This window comes from Falco rusticolus, chromosome 1 (genome assembly GCF_015220075.1).
Source record: "Falco rusticolus isolate bFalRus1 chromosome 1, bFalRus1.pri, whole genome shotgun sequence".
Classification (NCBI taxonomy): Eukaryota; Metazoa; Chordata; class Aves; order Falconiformes; family Falconidae; genus Falco; species Falco rusticolus.
Window position 1 is genome coordinate 109,521,824 of NC_051187.1, and position 22,396 is coordinate 109,544,219.

Consider the following 22,396-nt stretch of genomic DNA (forward strand, 5'->3'; position numbering starts at 1 on the left):
AGTGCCCCTGGGCAGTAGGGCCTGTGTCAGGTTTTTATGGCATATTCGGGAACATGTGAGTAGAAGCAGAATCGATCTGAATGAGGACGAGTTTACTTTCTTATGAAGCATGACATGATGTTCATCACGTGCTGTTTGGCTGCTCTGAGGTACGGCAGGACCCCTAGGAGGTGCGTGGGACAGACTGGCACCTGTGCTGTCCGTCGGCTGGTACCAGCGATCCGTGAGGGTATGGCTCCTTAGCTGAGCCCATCTCTCTTCTGCTTCCCTCTTCATTAAAAATGTGTGCTCTACTGCAGCGGTCGCAAGCTGAGGATCTTTAGGTGAATAGCTTCCTTATTGAAGATGTAGGCTGCTTTTCTCAGGCTGGTTGGGGTCATTTTAAATCACCTGTAGACCTCATCGATTACGCTTACTTAAAATTGATGGATAAATAAATACTTTGTCACTGTGGATGCTAAAAATTTCCGATTGTCATATAACTTGCCTTTTGAAGCGGTCATGACTAGTGTGATTGCGGGTATGCAGAATGAATGCAATTCCCTAATCTTTGCACATAGGTGAATACAGGAGCATACTTAGAACAATGTGAAATCTGAGTGTTGTGCTATCGCCCCTGCTGGGCTCACCTTGCTCTTTCTCCTGAGTCAGCCCTGCAGGGAAGGATAGTGATGGACAGCAGTCTGGGAAACCCTCTGTTTCCATTCCCTAAAGCCAAGTTGTACCAGCTAGACCCAGAAGAGTGTTGAAACAAGGCTGTACCAATCATTTTGGTAGAAAAAAAAGGTGATGCTGTGCAGAAATAAGATGTGGCCATGTCTGCATTTAAAACGTGGTAAATGCAGCAGAACGGTTTCTGCTAAAGGGAATACCCTGGAGGCTTTTCCCTGGGGAGAAGCTATGCTGAATGATGCAGTTTGATTTTGTTCTATGTCGTTTCACAGCTTTCCAGGCCAGATCTAAAGACACATTTCATAACTTGTTTGCTTCGTGGGTCCTGTTGATACAGGCAAATGTCAGTATTGGTGATGCTGCATTCCAGTCAGCTGATACAGGTGAAGAAGGGCTGAAACAATGTCTTGTTGGAGTCTACCTATCTACTGAAAGCTAAAACGTACTGTGAACCACTGTCGGTTTTGCTTGTACACTGCTACTAGCCCTGCCTGTAGAAATACAACTCCATCTTGTCCAGAGCAGAACGCCTGGCTAATCCATGGCATGTTTTGCGGGCTGCTGGGGATTTTCAGTTCACAGTTCCTTGGACTTTCTGAGCCTGTAGTCTGTTGCATTGGGGCTGGCCTGCAGCTGAAGCTACCCCATGGAGAAGAGATGCTCCCAGGGAAGTGGATTTTTTGAAGTAGGTTTGTTGGGTTTTGGTGTTTTGGGGCTTTTTTGTTTGCGGTGGGGATTCCAGGTTGTAGCAGACTCTTGAAAACTTAGAAACACTATTGACGTGGTATGCCTGAGCTGGTATAGAAGGGAATGTTTCCTTAGATGACATAGTTTTCCTTGGTGTGAATCTGTATTGTGGAGAGAGGCATCTTCTCGCTGCTGTTTATGAGAAAATAATTTGCTAGCTCAACTGCAAGATGCAGCACGAATAGCAGGAAAAAAGCTTTTAATGAACTGCATAAATTCTCTTCAGCGCTTTTCTTCAGAGCATAGCCACAGCGAATGATGGCATGAAGCTTTTAAATGCCTTCAAAATATAAGAGGAAAGCTGTCTCAGTGAAGTACATGATGCTACAAAGACATTATTCTTTGTGAGGTGGATGACAGTGAAGTGAGGACAAGTTCTCCAGGGTGGTCCAGAGCACAGAGGCTGGTTTACTGCTTAGCTTGCAAGCAGGTTGGTGAAGGTTACTTTAACGTAGAGATGCCTGAGCCACCCAAAAAAAAAAAAAAAAAAGTACTCATCCTGTTCAGGCTTGAATACAATGTGGAGATTTTTTTTTTCCCTGCGGTGTGTTAAGAGTAAAAAAAGTACTGGCTATGTTACGTTTTGCAATTTTGGCTGCTGCAGTTTGGCTGTATCCATGATAAAATTGAGAAGACACACGTAGCCCTGTCTGGGGTGGAGCAAGTGGCTGGGGCAGATCTCGCTCCAAAATGCGGTGTTATCGTAGGTGGATTAATATAGAGCTGCATTGCGCCGGCAGAATGTTTTTATGGGGAACAGAGAAGAGCTACTGCATGTGCTGTGAGCAGATTTTCCACAGTTGCATATTCACAGCCAGTTTGGGGAAGAGAAGTTGCATTCTAGATCTATATAGAAGGAAGCAGCTGTGGGAAGCAGGGAGAGGCAGGGTCCTTCCCACCCGACTTTCCTCTAGGCTGTGACGGTTGCTTTGTGCAGAGCCAGCCCCCAGCTCCCTTATACGTTGCTGAGGTGCACAAATTATTGATCACCTTATTTTACTGCACAGGTTTTAAAAAGTGCACTTCTTTTGCTGCCTTGTTCTTGTAAGAGAAAGGGAGAGGTGGCAGGCAGGGAGAAGAAGCAGGTGTGCAGGCACAAAGCTGCATTTGAGGAGGTGCTCTGTTAATGTTAGTACTCTTTCCACCATTGTCAAGCTGAGGTGACCAGGCAGTTTTGAATAGGCAATCTTCATCACAGGTGCCATATGCTTCATGAAGATGTTTGTCTTCTGGGTTAATTGAGGCTTAGATATTGTTTAGAGTGTAGAGCTGTCATTTTTAGTTGTATCAAGTGTTTATTGTACCAGTAACCTGAAGTTTTCCTGTAGTTTGATTTTGCAACGCTACCTGTCGGGTTAAGAGAAAATAATGTCCCTGCTTTAATGTTTAGAGAAAGTTCCACAAGCAAATTGGTAATGTTTAACCTCAGAGACAACAGTAAAGCTCATTCTCAGAACTCTAAAAAATGTGGGTGTCAATTTTGTACTTAAAAAAAAAGGAAAAAGAAAAAAGGCAACAAAAAACCAGCAACAAAGAATAACAAACAACAAAAACACCCCTACGCCCCGATTCACCAAAACTGAAGCAGGAGGAGTACAGCAGAAGCCCTTTGTAAAAAGAAACAGAGGAGCAAACTCACAATATGGTAGTATTTTCATTCTGTATGCTTTTTTGCCTAGAATGCCATATACTATCAAAATATATATGTACATATACATACTCTATAAGCAGCAAATGATGTATTCATTGATGCATGAACAACTCCTTCATGGCACAGTGGTACTTAGCAGCTGGTGTGTGTATGTGAGGTATGTGGGAGAGCATGAGTGCATGTGTCTCTTCCCTGAGCGGAGTTATGGGCATTACAGTTCAAAATAGGAGTATCTGCTAGCATCTGAAGTGGAAAGGAATTATTAAAATGCATAGCATTAAAGGGACATTTACATCTGTGGAGAATTGTAGACATGGTAAGAAATTGCTTTGAGTGTTGTTGTGCTTCTGCAGTTTGTTAGATTGTGCTTAAAAAGGTATATTCTGAGGTAATTCATCTTTGCAAGCACAGCTTAGAAAGTCTGTCTCTCATAACTGCTCTGCAGCTGTCTCTCAAGAATCCTTTTCCCCCAGTAGTCTGGTTTGGAAAAATCATCCTAATTTGAAGACGGGGAATATGCTGGCAGTTTAGAAGTGCTTTGATGAAATGCCTGTCTTTTCCCTGTCCCTGCCGCCCTCGGCAGAACAAGCTGTTCTAGTAAAAGTTGTTTTCCTGGTGCCAGTAAGCCTGTGGTTCTGCTGAGAACAAGCTGTTGTTGGTCCAGGGGCCTATTTCTTCATACCTTTGCTGAAGTAATGTGTGCTAACAGAAAGATAGCATGGGCTAGCCATGCTGCAGGGCAGGGAGGTTTGCTGGCCTTTGGTTTGTTGGGGGGTTTTTTGGTGGTGAGTTGGTTTTTTTTTTCTTCTAAAGACTTCCTAGCATTGCTATTACCTGGAGGCCCCCATCCCTGGTGGCTGCCATGTCTGTCTGTCTCTGCAGCTTCAAGACCTTGTTTACCATGAAAAGTTACGCTGGCATAGCTAAAAGTACAGGTAACAAGTACACTGTGGAAGTGAGATAACTGTGTTGACCACAGCTTGGTGTGAGCTCCATGATGCTGGTGAATAAGGCTGCTTTTTCTGGCATGTGGCTTCTGGGAGGATGGGTATGGGGTGGTGGGTGTAAGCTGTGTTGACTGAAGGGCTTTTCAGGACCTTGGTGCCTCCCTTCTTTGCTGAGACCCTGCAGGCCCCGCGTAGTGGCATAGTCTGCTTTGTCTGGCAGTTAACTCTTAATTGGTGAAAGAAAACACCCATCTCTGTCCAGCAGGACCATGATGTTTCCTGTAGTCCACCCTGAAAGTCTCTTCAATTTTACTGAAATGTTACACCCACCTTTTAATGTTGTTTTTAAAGTTACTTCCACACTTGTCTATCTATATATAAATTTTCAAAAGCACTAACCCCCCCAGTGCTTAACATAGATAGAAAAATGAAGATGCCTCATGCATAAATCACTGGGTTCATGGTACATGCCTCATGGAAAAACTAGTTTTTTCCATTACTAGTGCAAAATTGTCTGGCACAAGGAATGCAGTTACTTCTCTGTGCCTGCTGAGTGTCCTTTGGCAAAAATAATTTGTACAGCTACTGTTCCTGTTGTCTAAACTGTTGTGCCTGCCTTCAGCGTGTGAGCAGGGTGGTTGCATTTGGGGCTGGTACTTGTTTTGGGGTGCAGGGTGAGGAATGGGGAGAATGGAAAGTAGTCACTAGAAATAAGGTGGTGAGACTTGAGACTGTAATATGTTGTCCCTGGTGATTCTTGTGCTAAACTGTGGTTACTGCCCGAGTTAGCACCTGGGAAATAAAATTCTTCACCGTTCTTGGAGCAGGGTGTTTTGGGGTCAGCCTTCACCGGTGCGGTACCTGGCTGTGGTTTGCTCACTTGTGCCTCTCTTTAGTATTTATTTAGTATTTAGCTGTGGGAAAGTCGAGCACACCTGTAAACTCTGGAGCCACAGCCTGGCTGGCAGTTAATTCTCTGTCTATGCTGCAGGGCGATCTTGGCTGACTGATGCTCATGTTAGTGGTACATCCTGGTCTGGAGAGGGAGCTTTGCTGTCGGATGCTTTCCTGGTGGCTGGCTCTGGTGCAGGCTGATGGGACGCGTACGGCGGGACTACCAGCAGTGCTTCTCCCTTCAAAAATAGTTTTAAAGCTTTAAGAACGCCAGTTCGGAAGCATGTAGAGTTTATATGGCTTTTTTCTGTGTCTAAGTATATTTTATGTACATTCATTTTTGAAAGCTCATGATTTTCAACTTGTTGAACAACAGGTTTTCTTTTTTCCTTGTTTTTTGTGTGTCAGAAATGTTTACAAATATCAAGTGTTGGGTTTGATTTTTGGCTTTCTGGTTTAGATATTTCATAACTTTCATTCTGGAAACAAGATGAATGAGTCCCTTAATATTTAAAGGGCATGCGATCACTTTGCTGAGGTATCGGAACACCGTTAACAATCTGTCTGTTTGCAAACCCCTATCCATTTTACGTGGGCTAGTTTCAACAAACTAGTAGTAGGCTTTCTTTGCTTAGCTAGTGTTTGTGACCCTCCTAATAAGAAATGTTGGTTCTGTGTAATGGACTACAGGAGTAAAAAAAAAAACTACTACTGGTCTGGAGCTTAAGAAAATACTTTAACTGCGCAAATTCGGGAGAGACAGGAAGATAGGTAGAATTGTGTTCTGTTCTTTGAGAAAGTCTAACCTGCTTTTAAAAACACCCTAATGATGAGATACAGTCTTCAGAAGCACGGGGGATTTTTCCCATTGCATTCTGAGTGAAAAGCAGTTGCCATGTACACTGAGGTGTTGAAAATAATAGACCAGAAAAACTTCCTGAATTGGCTAACTTGGAAAAATTCAGTAACTCAGTGCTTCACCTTTGAAAAACGACTTTTGGGCATTTAGTGAATAAAGTGCTACAAAGCTTTCTGCTGCAGTTCTCTATTCATAACAAAAGTGCCGCCAGTACTCTCAGCCTTTTCTGTTAAAAGTATATGCTGATAAAGGAATAAATACCTGTATGACTTTTTTTCTTCTACATATATGGAATTTTTAATATCATCAAGCTGTCGGGGTAAAAATGATGTGATATATGAAGGAACTGGCAGAAATTCTTCCCTGCTGAGAAAAGCCAGAGTTTGTAAGTTAGATGGTACCATGTGATCAAGAAATGTCAAGTAAGAAAGCTGAAAGAGAGTATGGATGACACTAATAATGCTGTAAAGGTGTGCCATCTAGCTGTAACAGATGTTGAAGTGTTTTTTTCCCTAAGTTCTCTATGGAAACAAAACCCTTATTTTCAGCATATTCAGCGAGTTTCATTTGGGGGGGTAAAGAAAAAGCTTTACTTTCTAGACTTTCTTAGCACGATACCAGTGTTTGTATTGACCAGTTCTGTGTCTTACTAGGGGGCCATTAATAACAACGGCTGAAAGGAAAGTTACTAGCTGAAATTAATCTCTCATGAAAATGAGTATTTCTGAGTATGAAGGTATGCTGAAGGTTTGGTTGTGGGTAGCTACACATTCCATCTACAGACTGCAGCCTTTTGTGCAAAAATAAACGACTCTGAAAAGTCATTTTTTTATCAAAGACTCTCTATGCAGATACATGGAATTGTGCCTACAGGGCAGCCTAGCCAACTTGTGATGAAGAATTTAACTTGGGAAAGGAGAAAAAAAAAATCAACAGCTTTTCTTCAGCAAAGCCTAGGCTTCCCCTCTGAGGATGCCCTTAACTTTTTGTTTATGTTGTTCCCTTCTCCTTCCAGACCAGCTTCAAACTCTTGAGTAAGTGGGATGACCTCAACCTTGGTTCTGAATGAGCCAAAATGAGACAGCCCCCAGTTGGAATTTCTGTACCTACCTGAGCATGTTGCTGAGCATAGTGTAGTGCAGTTAACTTGGTGCTGCGGTGCACAGGTGGTGCAACTCTGCACCAGGTAGGACCACGGCGGATTAAAGTGGATGGGTGAAATTGTCAGTCTGCAGGAATGGTAACATTAAAACTTGGCTCCCCAGCTGGTTCTTCCATTACTTAAATGTGTGAATCAGTCTAGTTCCTAATGATTTGGAAAGTGTGTTTTCTTTCCAAGTCAGTTAAGTAAACTGAGCAAACTGACCTGCGGTGGATAGGTTTTTCTCGCTGCACATCACTTTGTCACATGTCTTTGGGGGGACAGTCTGAATTTATGTGCAGGGGGCCTATGGCTCTTCCTTTCTCTTACAATGTAGACAGCTGATGTAGTCTAGTACTGCGTTTCACAGCCAGAACCTTCTTTCTGTAATTCTTCAATAAACAAAACCAGTTTGTAATTGTAATATGATCTGATAATTGCAACCAAAACCTTCCTGGGCTCTGTTCTGGCAGCTGCATTGGTGTGTGTTCATGCTGTTTCACAATTTGAACAACTTGTGAGACAGTTTGTAATGAAAACTTAGGAACCGTGATATTTAAAACAAAAAAAATAAAATTTAAAAGCTATTCAAAATAAGACACCCCAAAACAAAGAAAAGGGAAATTGCATGCACAAAAAAAATCCTGTCCTGTAATGCTTGCAACCCTGATGTGTGTGTGATCTGGGTTAATTTTTAAATCTAATGAACATTTAGTTGACATTCCATCCTTTGGGCTGAACCTTGTGTTGTTTTGTGGCCAAATACAGTTGTGCAAGTCCTTACCCTAAGAACTGACTTGGTATCTGTGCTGTACTTAATTATAATGAGCCATGTATGGAGCGTGTGGTGTCTCAGTCAAGGGTCTTGCTTTCGGTACTGTTTCTGCTTAGCTCCCTTGAGAGTGCTTATTCCTGTAGCTGTCCTATTTGGCAGTAATCGTTTGTGTTAGCCCAAACAGTAGGGAGGGGGGAAAAAAACTCCCTTTTTTCAGCTGTAGCAAAAGAAAATCTTAAAAATCCTGTTTAAAAGTATTCCCCCCCCCCCCCCCTTTGAAAAAATCTGGTAGAAATGCCATATAAAAGAAGGTATTATGAAGGAAACTCTCTTCTTTCTGTGTCCTAACCTCTTTTGCTTTTCTTTTGATGGATTTCTGCATTAGCCACACTTTCATTCTTTTTTATGGCCCACTGCTTTCTAGCTGTTGGTTTGGTGGGTGAGGGGTGTCATGCATCAGGCAGATGAAAAAGCGTGCAACTTAACACAGGGGAAATACTGGGAAAACTACTTCTTTACTTCCCTGTTCCTTTGTACGTTGATGAAATATCAAGTTAATGGTTTCCTTTTTAAAAAATTGCTTCCTTGAAAACAGGCCATCCTCCTCCCTCTCAGCCTAATGACGGAAATGTACAGATGATACTGATATAAGCTATGTTTACTTGAGTGTAACAACTTTAAAGATTGTTTATGTACAGTAATCTGCCAAGCAAATAATGATTTGTTTCTATTTGCTCACTATTTCTTTCTTTCCCCTAGAGAAGTCCCTGAACACACAAGGAGGAGAGTGTGAGGGCTGAAAAACCAGTAGCAATCGCTGGGGTTAATACAATGCGTTTAAAAGGCCTTTAAGTCATGCCGTTTTCTTAGGAAGTCCTTGAACTATTCTTCACTCTTTCCTCTTTTCTTTCCCTTTGCCGAGTACATGCATATAAGGTGGAGTGCAAGTGAGGTGCAGGCACTGACTAGATAGAGATCTTGGATCCTGCTGGCGCACAGCGAAGTCTCTATGGAAAGTAGGAAACCAGAGGAGGGTTGAAAGGGTTTGTGTGAGTTTGGCCTGCCAGGGGTGTGCTGGAAGCTGAGGCAACGGGCCAGGGCTCAGCAGGGTGTATGTGCAAGGTGTTGTTACAGCTGCTGCTCTGAATTTCATGGGTTCCTTTGGGTTTTTCTGCATCGGTCTCGTTCAGGGCCACGTTGTAGCCTTCAGCATGTACGCTCAGTTCCAGCTGATCTATTCCTTCCACATCTTTTGAGAGGCTTAAACTGTCTGTTATAAGGCAATGAACTACTTTGGTGACAGGAGGAATTTAGACCACTATCTGTTTTTCTAGTTTTCTGTGGCTTTAAGCTCTCAAGTCCAATTGGAGAAAGCATTCCTGTTAGAGCCATGCTTGAGCTCAAAATGAATTCTTGACCTGGAGCTTCTGCATGGACAATGGGTTTTATGTGCACGTGTGTGTGCATATAAGCAGGTGCTCAAAATGGTTTCCTGATTCATAGCTTGAAACTGAGGAATGACTTCTACATGTGTGCATGACAGAGGAAAAGAGATGCGGGAGAAGGGAGGGATATTAACCTTAGTTTCTTCTGTTCTTCCTCTGTGGTGTATATTGCTACAAGCATCATATTTATCAGTAGGGCTGTGTTAAGTGGAAAAAATGTGGGGCTAAGGCAATACGTGCTGGCCAGGAAGGATTCTAGGAGTTGTTCTGAGGGTGGGTGAAACGAAAGTTTCAGGTGGAGCAGGAAAATGCGGGAATAGTGACTCTCTCTGTTCTTTCCCTCCTCCCATTTTTCAGGTGGCTTCCAGAAATACTTATGCATAACAAGTGTGTTGTGCAAAACATTTACTCTTTTGTGGTTGCATGCCTAGTAACTGCGACAACTAGGCAATTGAGTAAGATAGAAAAGGTACAGAATGTGTTAGAAAGTGTGTACTGAGATTTTAGAGAGATTTAGTTGTCCTGTGGTTTAAAAAAAAAAAAAAATTATCCCAAATCCCTGTGATCATCTTCTGTTTTCGTGGAAATACCTAGCTTTCTACAGATAGCTTGGTTGGATGTTACTTGGGTCATTTGGGGTGTTAGCTGGTGCTGGGAGTTGTTATTCATCGTGTTTATGGACGCTTTGTTAATGAATCTCTGGGACGGTGAGAGACTATGGAGAGATGAAGCAATCCAGAGGAACCGCGTCCCCGCAACGATGCAGGAAGCTGTCTGGTTGGAAGCAGGTTGTTCAAGAGGCTTACCACAGTTGACACTGGATGTAGCTCTAGACAGAGTCAAGGAAAATGCAGCAGCCTACATGGAAGAATTTAAAACCTCCTCCAGAAGTTTGACGCAGTGGTTACTGCAAGGCATCTGCTCCGTCCCTCAGAGAGCATGGCACAGACCTCCTGCCTCGGGCTCAGGGCGATGAATAAGTGTCATTGGGAACATGTGTGGGAGGGCAGGGGATGAGGAACCCTAGGGAGAGGCAGTGCTGATTCATTCTCCTTCCAAACCATCTGTTGTCACTGTGGCATTGAGGACAGGGACTCGGGGGCCATTGGTTGTTGCCATGAAAATCCTCCTAAGGGCAGAGGCTCTGATGGGTTTTATCGGGGAGGGTGATGTGTCCCTGGAAGATGTCGTGAGTCACTGCTGAGTGGATAAAATGCTGCATATAGCTGGTGAATATCCTCCTGTGTACTTCGGTAGTAATTTTCCAGCCTTGGTCACAAGCGTGGCACAAAATCACTGTCATTATTGTCTGGACAGATGTGACTTCCTTCCAGAGTGGTAACTTCCCCAGACAGAAGGATAGCCAGTTGAGAACAGTCTTGAAAAGATACTAGTCCCCTAGAAGATTAAAACTGGAAACAAAATGATACAGAGTCTGGAAACCGATAAAATAGAAGAGCTATAATGTAATTAACAAGTGCTTTGACTAGTTGCCTTTTACCAGTTGACTGTCAGGTTTTGCTCCTTGAGGAAGGAAAGAAAAGTTGCTGTGATATGACCCTATGCTCTCATAGGTGAGAGAGACAGGCATATTGTTAATACAACTAAAGTTCAGCTTCCTCTGTAATTTCCGTTTGCAGGAGTTGAATCTAATGTCTGTTCACTCTCTGTGCTTCCTGCCAAGGTCTGAGGAAGAGCATCTTCCTCGTTTGTCATAGGCTTCACTGGTACTGACCCTTTCCAAGGGCTGAACCTGTGTGCACGTGACAAGGCAGTGTGCCTTTCACCAGTAACCTCCAGTTCTCACAGGCTTAACATGGATTGGGCAGAGGGCAAGGACTTGGGAAAGAGAAGCAGAGCAATGCTCTACAAAAAGGAGAAAGGAAGGGGGGAAACCGCAAACCAAACAAAAAAGAAATGTGGTTGGTGTGTGAGGGGAACTACCCACAGACACTGCAAACATACTTTGTTACCTAGTTTTTTTGGTGGTAAATGTATTGACTGAGGCTGCACAAACGTGGGAGACGTCTGAATAGCTGAATTCCTACACTCTGCCTGCGTACTGAAATGTGAGGGACAGAAGTGATCGCTCTTTACAGAAATAAAACCTCCATAACATTTCTTACTCTGCTCTTAGAGGCACGAGCAACCAAGTTGTGTTTACGAAGGGAACTCATCCTGTGCCTAGGTAGGTGTCTAGCTGGTGACTTCCCAGTTTCACCCAGACTCCTGGAAGGCAGTCAGCTTCTTCACTGCTTACACCATGCTGGCCCATCTGTGTTCACGCTGCCTGTCCTCTCCCTGGGTTTAGGACCTGGCGCGGGAGGATGGTTTCTCTGTTGACCCACGAGCACTGCCTGCCCTTCCTAGGCTGCTTCGCAGGGACTCTGCCTGATGGACATCTGCTTCTGAGACTCCTGTGGTTACATTGCGTTTGTTGCTCAATTGCTTAACAAAGTGCTTTTAATGGAAACGTAAAACCGGATAGAAATACAAAGCCTAATGGAATAATCTCCTAATTGCAGTGCTGTAAATGATTATTCAGCACATGATTACTGTACTTGCAGGGGGGACAGTGGGGAGGAAAGATTATTGAATGAAAGACAGTAAACACTTCAGCTGCTAAGAATGATGATTTATTGCCAATCTGAGCGTCAGGCTAAGCAGGGCAAATAAACTGACAATAGTAAGTGCTTTTGGAGGTAGAAATTGCCTCATTCAGGGTATTCACTGTGTGGGACACGTAAATTCTACCAGGATAAATGCACAAAGAGAGATTAATTAATAGTGGCGAGATACTCATGCATGCACTGTCCTTAGGCAACCCAGAAAAAGTATTAATCAGCACATTGCCCAATTATTGGCAGATAGCTCCTGGTATGTAGTAGTTTGCCATTTCAGCTAGAAAATGCATTGTCCCTCTGCCTCCCTGTAAAAATCATTGCTTTTGCTGTGTTACGTGGTTCACAAAAAGTACCTCATGCTTTTAAGCAGCAAAAGAGCTGTGCTCGAAGGTACATTGATGTTATCATTTTTTAGTATTGCTGCAAGCCTTTCAAGATACATCAGTCCTTGCAGAAGCTGTGTCCGTCTTTCAGGTATCTCACCTAGGTTAGGTGGCAGCAGGTAAAATATAGATTAGCTTGGTATTAAGCTGGCAGTTGATTTGGTGTTTAGCTGCGTGCTCTCCAGAGCAGAGCATAGTTATCAGGGAATATGTGCTGCAAGAGCACACGGTGGTCAGGGAGGCAAGGTAAGTGTTTTGGAAGTGGCCTTGCTGGTTCCCGCTGGCAGTCCTCTTTCCCACAGTTCACTGCGTGGTTTCCCTGTGCTGTCAGAGAACTAGGGTGCCTGACTTCACCTGCTTGCAAAAGCCCATCTGTGGCTTGAGCTTTTCTTTGCATGCTTAAGACATCCCCCATATCTGTTAGACTGACTTTGGTTTTCCTCTGCACGCGCAGACGAAGTGCCATGCCTGCACCAAGCAAGTTGGAGAGATTTCCAGTGTTTGCAGTGGGTCTTGGCCCTGCCAAACCCATGCTGCTATCCCGTGGGAACTGGAGCTAGCTGTTGCTTTTGATCTGAGCCAGAGTGTGATGTTCCCACTGCCTGCACACAAGTGCTGCTAACAATGGTAAAGCTGAGCAGCTTGCTGTTTCTCATCTTGAAGGAAAGATAGGAGCTTTTCAAATAGGTGTTCGCCTGATGCGAGGAAAATTTTCTTTTTTTACATTGTAAAATTAGAAAGGTGTTGAATAAATGTGTTCAGAATTGAAGGGACAAAGTATTTGTAGCTTTCGTTATTTTCTTAAAGGAGTAGCTTTTTTGTAGCTGCTAAAAGTAATGACTTGTGTAAAATGTAAATATTTTGTAACAGCTGGAAAAAGGAAAGATAAGATACTTCAGAGTGTACTTTCAAGCGGCATGTGCGTTGCAACGTGCATTAGGCATGCATCGGTACCTGCCTAATGCACCGTGTCATGGATTATTGCTCTTGCATAGTCTGAAGGCTTTCCAAGTCCTTTTGAACGACAATGAGATGCTTTGTTATATAGACATCAGGCTAATGATTTGAATGCAGTTTGAAACTCCAGTGTAGAGAGGTACTCTGATACTGAGCATGTGCGCCTCTTAATAAAATTGAACAACGGTTACAAATCGTAGGAAAATTAGCAGGTGCTTCTGTGTGTGGATGGAAAAATTAGGAAATACTTCTGAAACAATTATAGTCTGGCAAGAGACTGCAGGAAAGATGTTTAAATAAGCTTTTCAGCATATAAACAGATCTTTTGTACAAACAGTGCTAATCTCTTTCTGTTCCTACTTAGTCCTTGCTATGCAGATAAGACTTGTCCAACCTGTTACTCAGTACATGCTGTTATGTAAGTGGAAAACTCAAAAGAATAGGAAACCTTTTCATTCATGCATGATTTGTTTACTGCTAATTCGTGTGAAAGTGTGAAAGAATTTAGGTCTTTAATATTCTTTATTGTTTTTTCTTACTCTCAAATTAGTTACGGTACTGTCCTGTTTGTAGCACATGAGGTCTGATTTAGTTAATTGTTTGGGAAGGATTTTACACAGAGAATGTGTTTCACAAATAATACTGTAGATTTGCTCGTGTGCTTAATAGGTTGCAGGGGGTGAAAGATGCAGGAGGCAGAATTGTATACAACCCTATTTCTGAGACAGTTTCAAATGCTCATGTTTGTAAGTTTTTTTGCTTTTGTTATGCTTTACAGCAAATTGAACTGCTGATAGTTTGATGTGCAGTTTAAACAACTTCAGGTTTGCAGTTATGAAAGAAACAAATGCGGAACTGATGTTACGTTTCATTTTATGTTGGGCTTTATTTGCCTTAAGCTGTAGGGCTTCAGGAGTACCTGTTAGCCCACAGCTGGGATGGTAGCAGAGGGTAGAAAGGAGGACCCTTCCGACTGTGCAGGAAACATGAGGTGAAACACTCTTAGGCTTTGCAAACTGGCAGCATTTAGGAAAGGCTGGGTGAAGTCAGGCCTTTGAAAAACATAGAACTTTTTTTGGAAGTGTTTACAGGAAAATGGTACGGATGGCTCTGCTGCCTCAAGAGGGGAATTGACAAAAAATAAGTAAGATGTATGTGCCTGTATTTGCATGTCATGCAAAGCAAGACAAAGTAATGCTGAAACTGGTGCTCTGCCTGCATGGCACGGTGTACGAGTGTGCAGGGGTGCTTTATGGAGAAATGGTGCTGGAGCTGAGCTGCCTGTGAGGTGAGGCTGCGATGCGCTGTGTGGCAAGAGGTCTGTGATGTGGCACCTGTGGACCGCATGGCCGTGCAGGTGATGGGCTTAGAGCTGGACAAGGTCAGCTGATAGCAGGCTTCCACGGAAAACTGGTGACGTGTTCACTTGGCTAGATGTACAGGGATGTTAGCTATGATGAGGAGTGTTATGTGAAAAGGGGTTTAAAGTGCAGAGACATGAAGAAGCTGCTCACTAAATGTTTCTTTTTTACTGTGTCTCTTGTTAAAAATCTTCTTTGGTGTAGTAGAGAAGGATAATGGGTTGATTTTTTTTGTTTGTTTGTTTTAAATAGAATTTAGGAAGCCAGTTCTAGAAAATAGGTGAAAAAAAGGCACGTCCACTAAAATAATTTTATTGTAGTCTTAAAGTAGAAAATCTATTGAATATTTGACGACTTGCACCTGCAGTAAACATTTATGTATACTCAAAGAACTGAGATAGAAAAACAGATTGTGAGGCTTGAATCCTTATTTAACTAGCAAAATGACTTCACATAGAAAATGAAGCATTTGTTTTTTTCTGAATGTAATAGCTGATATAATCTAGACTTTTTTTTTTTACTTAGCTGTAACCTACTTTTTTCTTAAGACCTTTTCACAGAACGGTCAGGGTTGTAACCTCTAGAGATTACCTAGTCCAACCCCCTGCTAAAGCAGGCTCACCTAGAGCGGTTGCACAGAACCACATCCAGGCGGGTTTTGAATGTCTCCAGAGAAGGACACTCCACAGCCTCTCTGGGCAGCCTGTGCCAGGGTTCTGCCACCCTCAGAATAAAGGAAGTTTTTCCTGATATTCAGATGGAACCTCCTGTGGGGCAGTTCATGCCCGTTGCCCCTTGTCCTGTCACAGGGCACCACTGAAAAGAGCCTGGCCCCATCCTCTTGGCACTCGCCCTTAAGATATTTATATGCATTGGTAAGATCCCCTCTCAGTCTCCTCCAGGCTGAACAGGCCCAGCTCCCTCAGCCTGTCCTCACCTGGCAGATGTTCCAGGCCCCTCATCATCTTTGTAGCCCTCTGCAGGTTCTCTCCAGCAGTTCCCTGTGCTGGTGCGTGGGGCTGTGCCCACCAGGGGCAGGACCCTACACCTGCCTGTGTTGAGCTTCACCAGGTCCCTCCCTGCCCAGCTCTCCAGCCTGCCCAGCTCCCCCTGAATGGCAGTGCAGCCCGCTGGGGTATCAGCCGCTCCTTCCAGCTCAGTATCACGGGCAAACTCGCTGAGGGGACACTGTGCCTTCACCCAGGTCACCAGTGAATAAGCTGAACGGGACTGGGCCCAGCACTGAGCCCTGGGGAACAGGGTGAGCAGCCGCCTGGCTACAGCCCTCCAGCTGGGCTCTGCGCCGCTGGTCACAGCCCTCTGAGCTCTGCCATCAGCCACTTCTCAGCCCACCTCGCTGTCCGCTCATCCAGTTCACACTGCCTGAGCTTACTGTCATGGGAGACAGTGCCAAAAGCCTTGCTGAGGTCAAGGCAGACAGCACCCACCACTGAGAGAACTTAGGTAGTTCTTTGAAAGGCTTATCGTTTTTATGGGGACCCTGGGGAAACAGTAACTGGGTTGGGGGGGACACTGTTGGGCTTTACTGAGGACTGCTGGGTCAGGAGTAAAATGTGTGGACAGTTGGTGTGCAGAAACAGTAGGTCTAAGCCATCATGGTTTCATTTCCTATGATCACTAAGTAGAAATATGCGTGTGAATCAAAATCTCGTAATTGTGTGAAAAAATAAGTTAAAATAGGTATGGGAAATAAATAATAAAGGCAAAAAACCATTTTTCTTCATCCCTTACTTGATTATTTGGCTCTTTCTCAACCAGTACTAGTTTGCTCAGCCTTTCTACCTAATCTCTCAGATCTCCAAGATTTGCCAGTAAAAGACATTCTGTCGGAGCCTATTTTAAAGAAATAGAAACCTGACTTCATTTTTACATTATATTTTTTGTATATCGCTACTGTGAATGCACGGTTCTCTTGCTGCCTTTAAACCTATTACCAATAAATTGATTGTACTGATCAACAATAACAACAAAAAGCATATTTCAAGGCAAAAATGAATGAAAGGTAGGATAGGTTTTATATAGGGTAGAACATAGATTTTTACCCTATGCGTTTTCCCAGGCAAACCTGGAACGTCAGATCCAGGCCTCCCGGAGACAAGCTGTTGAGCTGGCATAGCTCTCTGCTGAAACCCAAGATAACAAGAAATGAAAGCAATACATAAGGACAAAAGCCAGAGCCAATGCATCTCTTTCTAAAACAGGTTGTTTTCAATGAGCCAATCTCATTTTCTCTTCCCAGGTAAAAGACTGTTTGCCTCTTTCAGAGAGGACAGAGAAAGACATAAAAGCAGGAACAAGTTTGTTCGGAGGTGCTGGATTTCTGTTGCTGAGAGGAGGAATTCAGAGGTGGATGGGGATGGTAGATTTCAGGCAGCCCTTGACTGAAGAAATCCCTCAGACTGATTAGGCAGCAGCTGATAACCACTTCTGTATTCAACTACGCTTTATCAGCATTAGAAACAGTGATATTTTGGTGGTGGTGGGTGAGTTGATAAAACGTCACAGCTCTGACTTCTGCATTTCTGCTGGGGAACACCTTGCTGTGCATGCAACAGAAGACCGTCCCTGCCCTTGAAAGCCTTGCTGCTTACCGCATAGTACATACCCTGTTCCCCCGCTCATATAACTGACTTACAGAGCCGTAACAGAAAGATTGGGCTTAGAGGTAGTAGCTGAAGCCATGCACTGAAGTGCAGGGTGCTAGAAGATCCAGCTGGGTTTAACAAAATTTGAGTTTTGGCACCCTTCCACGGATTTTACTTCAGCCACATCATTTTCCTGAGCTCGGGTTTGTAAGCTAATGCCTGAGTTAGATTGATTTGTCTCGGGCTGGGAGAAGTGCATGAATGTTTTTATGGTGAATGGTATGTAGATTAATCGAGAGGGAGAAACGTTGTGGGAGGGGATAATGCTGCAGGGCAGCCCAGTCCTGAGTGGTAAGAGTTGTAAGGTGGATAGCAGGTGGTGTGGACCTGGGGGTCTCATGGGTGTACTCGCCTTGATTTTTCAGATAGCCCTCATACTGTCTGAACACCGTTTTACCCGAACAAATTGCCACTGTGCTGCTCTAACGTGGCCGCATTTTGGTTCATTTCTATGTTCTTAATTCATGGCAGTGCTAAGTGCTTTACCTCTGTTTTCATCAAGGGGAACCCCCCACGCATGCTGCAGCAAGCTCTCGTTCTGCAGAGGCAGGGTAAGTACCACTGAAATAGTTAAACAGCAGCTGATGCACAGTAGCTGTTACCCTGCTGCCAGCATGTCTGCACTTGCCCTGTGGCAAGTCAGGAATAATAGAAGGTTGCTTTTTGTTGATGGGAGACTGTATGACCGCATTTGACTTAAAAATCCATAAAAAATGTGAAACAGTCACTTCTGAGAAGTTTTATCTCGATCTTGTGTTCAGGATGGGTTTGCATGTGAAGTGACTGATTTTAAAGCTGGACTCTGGCTACTGGAAGATTTACCTTAACTGCAGGAAGCTTTTAACAAAATCAGACTGTAGGCAGTAATGCTTAAGTAGATGACTGGTTACTTTTTCAGCCTGTACTGTGACAGCAGTTCTCTTGCAGCACTGGGTTACTACCTTACATCTGTGATTACTTAAACACACGCTTTCCCTAGTAAGATTTGATCCTAGGTCACTTCCTTTTAAAGTTATTTTGCATCTATGTTGTATTGAAATGTTTGGACTGGGTGAAGCAAGATCAGCCCTGGTCAGCTCTGGGAACTGACTGCACGGTGTGTGGATGTGTTTTTCAACTGTCTCTGTCTTTCTCCTCCTTATCTGAGGAAATCAAAATGAAAGTACATCATTAGAGATAACTTCTCCCTTGCCCATTAACACTTTTTTTTTTGGTTGGATTTCTCAATGTCTGGCATACCACTGGAAAAAGAAACCCTGGAGCAAATTCTGACAGACGGACGTCTCCCTCTCTTTTTTTTCCTCTCTTGTTTCCTTATTTCCTCACGTAATTTTTTCATTAATTCTGTAGAAGTGTGCATGACACTGTGTGAGGGCTTTGTGGCAATTCTTTTTCATGTGTGATATTTGGTAGAAGCCTGGGCTTTGATCTGGAAATGTGTCACAGTTCTTACGTGGGAAGCTCTGCCAACTCTAGGAAGTCAGGTAAAAATGTGTTCATCTTTATGGGTGTAACTGCTAGTAAGGCTGCTGTCCTAGTGTGCGTGGCACTTGGTAGATGAAAACACAAAAAAGGAATAGCCGTTTTTTTTTGTGGTAAGGGTGACTCATAGGCTTTTAGGGATATCTTTCCATAGCTATTGATAATAAGTTGCTCGTAGATGGGAAAAGCTTGCTACTGGGGTGTAGTTTTATATGAGACGTCATTGTATGTGTGTATGAAGCGTTTGATTAGAAATGGCCTATCAACAGTATTTAAAATGTGAAGTTGGCTGCACCTTCTGTATAAAAGTCCTTTTTTTGCACTAATTTTTCATAGAACTTTCTTGAAGGAAAAAAACATAAACTGAATTCAACAAAAACAAAAAACAGACAATGTCAACTCAGGGAACATGCTTTTCAGGATAGGAGAAGGGAAAGAAGAAGAATGTAAGGATATAAAGCCATCCATCATGTATGTGCTCCTCTGTAAACTAAACAAACCTATTGAGCAATGTCTTTCACCTGCTTGTCCACTTAACATCAGAATCTGGCTGGTTCTTAGGCAATCCAGCTGGATTTTTAAGCAGCATTGTTGTATGTGGAGAGTGGTGAGTTACTGCACAAAGTAAGTCTGTGTATAGCAATTTCCAAGATGTTTACAGCCATCAGGTATGTCAGTGAAAATTTCTGTTCTGCTCATGTGAAGAGCATTTTGTGGCCTTGAACCATTTTGTAATCGGTTCAGCCGCCCTTAACTTGACTCAGCGGGGCAGCTGGTATCAGGGTGGTGTGAATGCAGATGCTCTAGGCTGTGTTGTGCAGCGTAGCCATTCTCATTGGAAAATAAGCTAACATGGAAGGAGTTTGCCTCAGCACAAGCATCCAAGAAGATAACATCCAAGGCTTGTCAGAATGGCTCTTAGGCTAATGCAAGAAGATGCCAAGACAAATCGAGAAGAATGGTAAATGAAAACTCAAAGCATGATGCTGCAGTCACTGTGACGATGGGTGGTGGTTCATGAAGGCTTCTAGGAGTCTTCCTTTCTAAATACCTTATGAACTGGCATGCTGAAGCAGGTTGGGGGCAGGGGGATAGTGCTTAGAAATGGTTTGAGTGTGGGACTACGTGAAAGAAGACAAGTAGAATGGAGTGGGATATAAAAATGTGAATTAGATGCACGATTGCTGTGGCGGCAGCAAGAGGGACGGAGCGGCTGGCCTTTGAAATCTGGTTTTCCTGTGCTTTGACGGTGTATGTTTTCTGTCTGAGCTAAACTTCCAAGCAGACCCAAAGTTTGCATTCTGGTAGAAAGGCTACACCCCATGTGTTTGTTGATAGTGCCAAGGCCTTGTATTTACTTCCAGCAGCCTTTGATCTAGGAAGGCATGATGTAAGTACCTTTGAAGGGTGAATGTCTCTTCTGTTTGTGTGATCATTTCCTCAGACCTTTTTGCAGACAGGTCTTGGGGTGATCGTGGGTGACTCAGGGTCCCCTCCCTGTTAGAGCAGGATCTGCTCAGCAGGGAATGCTGTTTCTCCAAACAGACCGATTCTCAGACAAAGCCAGGATGTAAAACACTCTTAAGAGATCTGGGTATGCATTTCTCAAAGTGCCAGCAGGGCTTTTACCAGATCGGTCTTGGGTCTGAGTGTGCACTGTGGGAGCGCTGCTGGCAGCACTCAGGTCTATGTGAAAATGTTTGCTCAGCTCTGCGACGGGGGAGCGTAACTGTGTTAGTGGCAGACTGAAGTCTCCCATTTTGATAAAAAGAGTGAAGTTCAGAATAACTCGTTCTTCACTGTCACCTCTGCAAAGTAACACCAGTCATTTGGGTGCATGTCTGTCTGCATCCTGAGCAGGCTAATGTTTTCATCCTTGCTGATGAAGCGAGAAGAGACATGGATGGGCCTCTCTTTCCTGCAAAAGCTGGTCATGTGTAAGCTCAGTCCTGTCACAGTTGGATCACTACAACCAAGGCCAGGCTGAATGAGGCTTTGAGCAATCTGGTCTAGTGAAAGATGTCCCTGCCCATGGCAGGGGGAGTGAATCTAGGTGATTTTAAGGTCCCTTCCATCCCAAATGGTTCTATGAACCAAGGCTGCTCGGTGTGCAGCTGCGAGGGTGCTCTTGGGATAGTCCCATAACTGGGTCTCATCCTAGGCTGCACATCTGGAGCTGCTCTATCAGTGCTGCAGCCAAGGCACCAGCAGCTTTGTCTGAACCTTTTTGTGCATACTCAGTTACTGAAATGGCACTCAAGTTGCAGATCTTTACTTACCTACCCAAAAAGACATACATGCCTTCAGGGCTGAAAGGCAGGCAGACCAGTTACTGGGCTTGGGGAAATCCTGAGCTGTGTGCCTGATGAATTAGGCTTTTGTATACAGAGCACCTTGTCTCTTAAGAGGCAAAGCGGTCAGGATTTTTCATCGGTCAGGATTTTTCATCGCACATACCTGGTGATTTAAATTTTTCACATTTCCTCCTTTGCCTGCCACATCCAGATCAAACAAAGCCTTAAATTCATCATGGTTCCAAAGCCTTGGCTGCTCTGCTTGTAATTACACATCACACATCCACACCTTCTTAGAAGTCGTCCTAGTGTATTTGCATTTAGATGGAGAATGACAACTTTTGTGTTCCCCAGCTAACTTATAATTAACACCGTTTTTGACAGCGTTCTATTAACATCAGCATGCATAGGGTGATGTTGAAAGCCTGGCTTTCTTCAGAGGCATCTGAAGCAATCATCATTCTGCAGCATCATGAGTGGAGAGACTGCCTTTTGGTTTGTTCTGGTGCTTTGACTATGGCAACATAGTTCAGGGCTGTTGCTGAAGATGATTAAGGGAAGACTGTAGAAGCTGCAGTAATTGTCACATTTTCCTAAATTTTCCGAGTTGTTGCTGTATGTTAAGCGAGGCTGGCCCTCAGCGTGAGCTCCTGTGTTTTGTTGGGAGCATCTTTCTGCTGGCAGGCTGACTGTTTGCGTGCTGCGTTCTGGCCTCGGGGATTTACCGCTTTGGGGAGGGTGTCATTTGTTTGTGATACATATCCATCATGAGGCTTTTCTGCCTCTTGCAATCCAAAGCTTTCTGCTTGTAGGGTAAACGGTGTGTCTGTGGAGACTGAGGAATGGTCAGCTCGGGTGTGAGAGCTCTTCTCGCTGTGGAGGGCAGGAGGAACAGGATGCTCTGCTGCTTAAGGGAGCACTGTAGCTTGGAGCACTCCTGTTGGAAGCATTTTAGGCCGGACGGTGCCATGCTATCAAAAAAAAAAAAGGTATCCAGGGCCTGTCTAGTGCAATACTGCTACGGTGGGTTTCATTTACAACTAAATAAAAATTAGATTTTAAACATTTCATTGCATGAGGGAAAATCCAAGTCAGAAGCCGTTCATTTGTTTGCCTTTTTTGAGTAGGCAGAGAAGACATTGTTACCATCAGTAATTGGCATCTTGACACAAATCTTTCTCCTCTTTTGAGCCTTTAGTGGTGTGTAGAGTGTAGGCTGAGAAATACTGCTCCAAATCCTGGGGTGTGTTTTTAAGTGCATAGCCATTTGATGATTTGGAGTTTTTAGGCTCGACTCTGTGTTTGTCATGTTTGCAGAACATCTTGAGAGTTCACAATTCCTGATAAAGTCACTGGGCACTGCAGGGGCTCAGCTCTTCACAGGAAACATTCAGGCTTATTCCTGGGAACTACTTGATGAAGAAAGGGGCTATTGATGCCAGAAGGAAGCAAAAGCCTTTTAATGGCCGAGTAATGCATATATTTTTTAATTTAGCAA

The 22,396-nt window shown here is 43.7% G+C and overlaps 1 protein-coding gene across 5 annotated transcripts in view; it reads left to right on the forward strand.

Annotated features, from left to right (window-relative positions):
- Nucleotides 1-22,396, forward strand: part of AFF1 (AF4/FMR2 family member 1) — a 111,976-nt gene that overhangs the window by 13,118 nt on the left and 76,462 nt on the right. Inside the window, exon 1 of one of the 5 annotated variants that reach the window (XM_037395716.1) lies at nucleotides 2,964-3,064. The exons of the other annotated variants lie outside the window; for them this stretch is intronic. The gene's annotated coding sequence lies outside the window, so the exon portion shown is untranslated. Of the gene's footprint in view, nucleotides 1-2,963; nucleotides 3,065-22,396 lie in introns of those variants that run through there. 5 annotated transcript variants of the gene reach the window in all.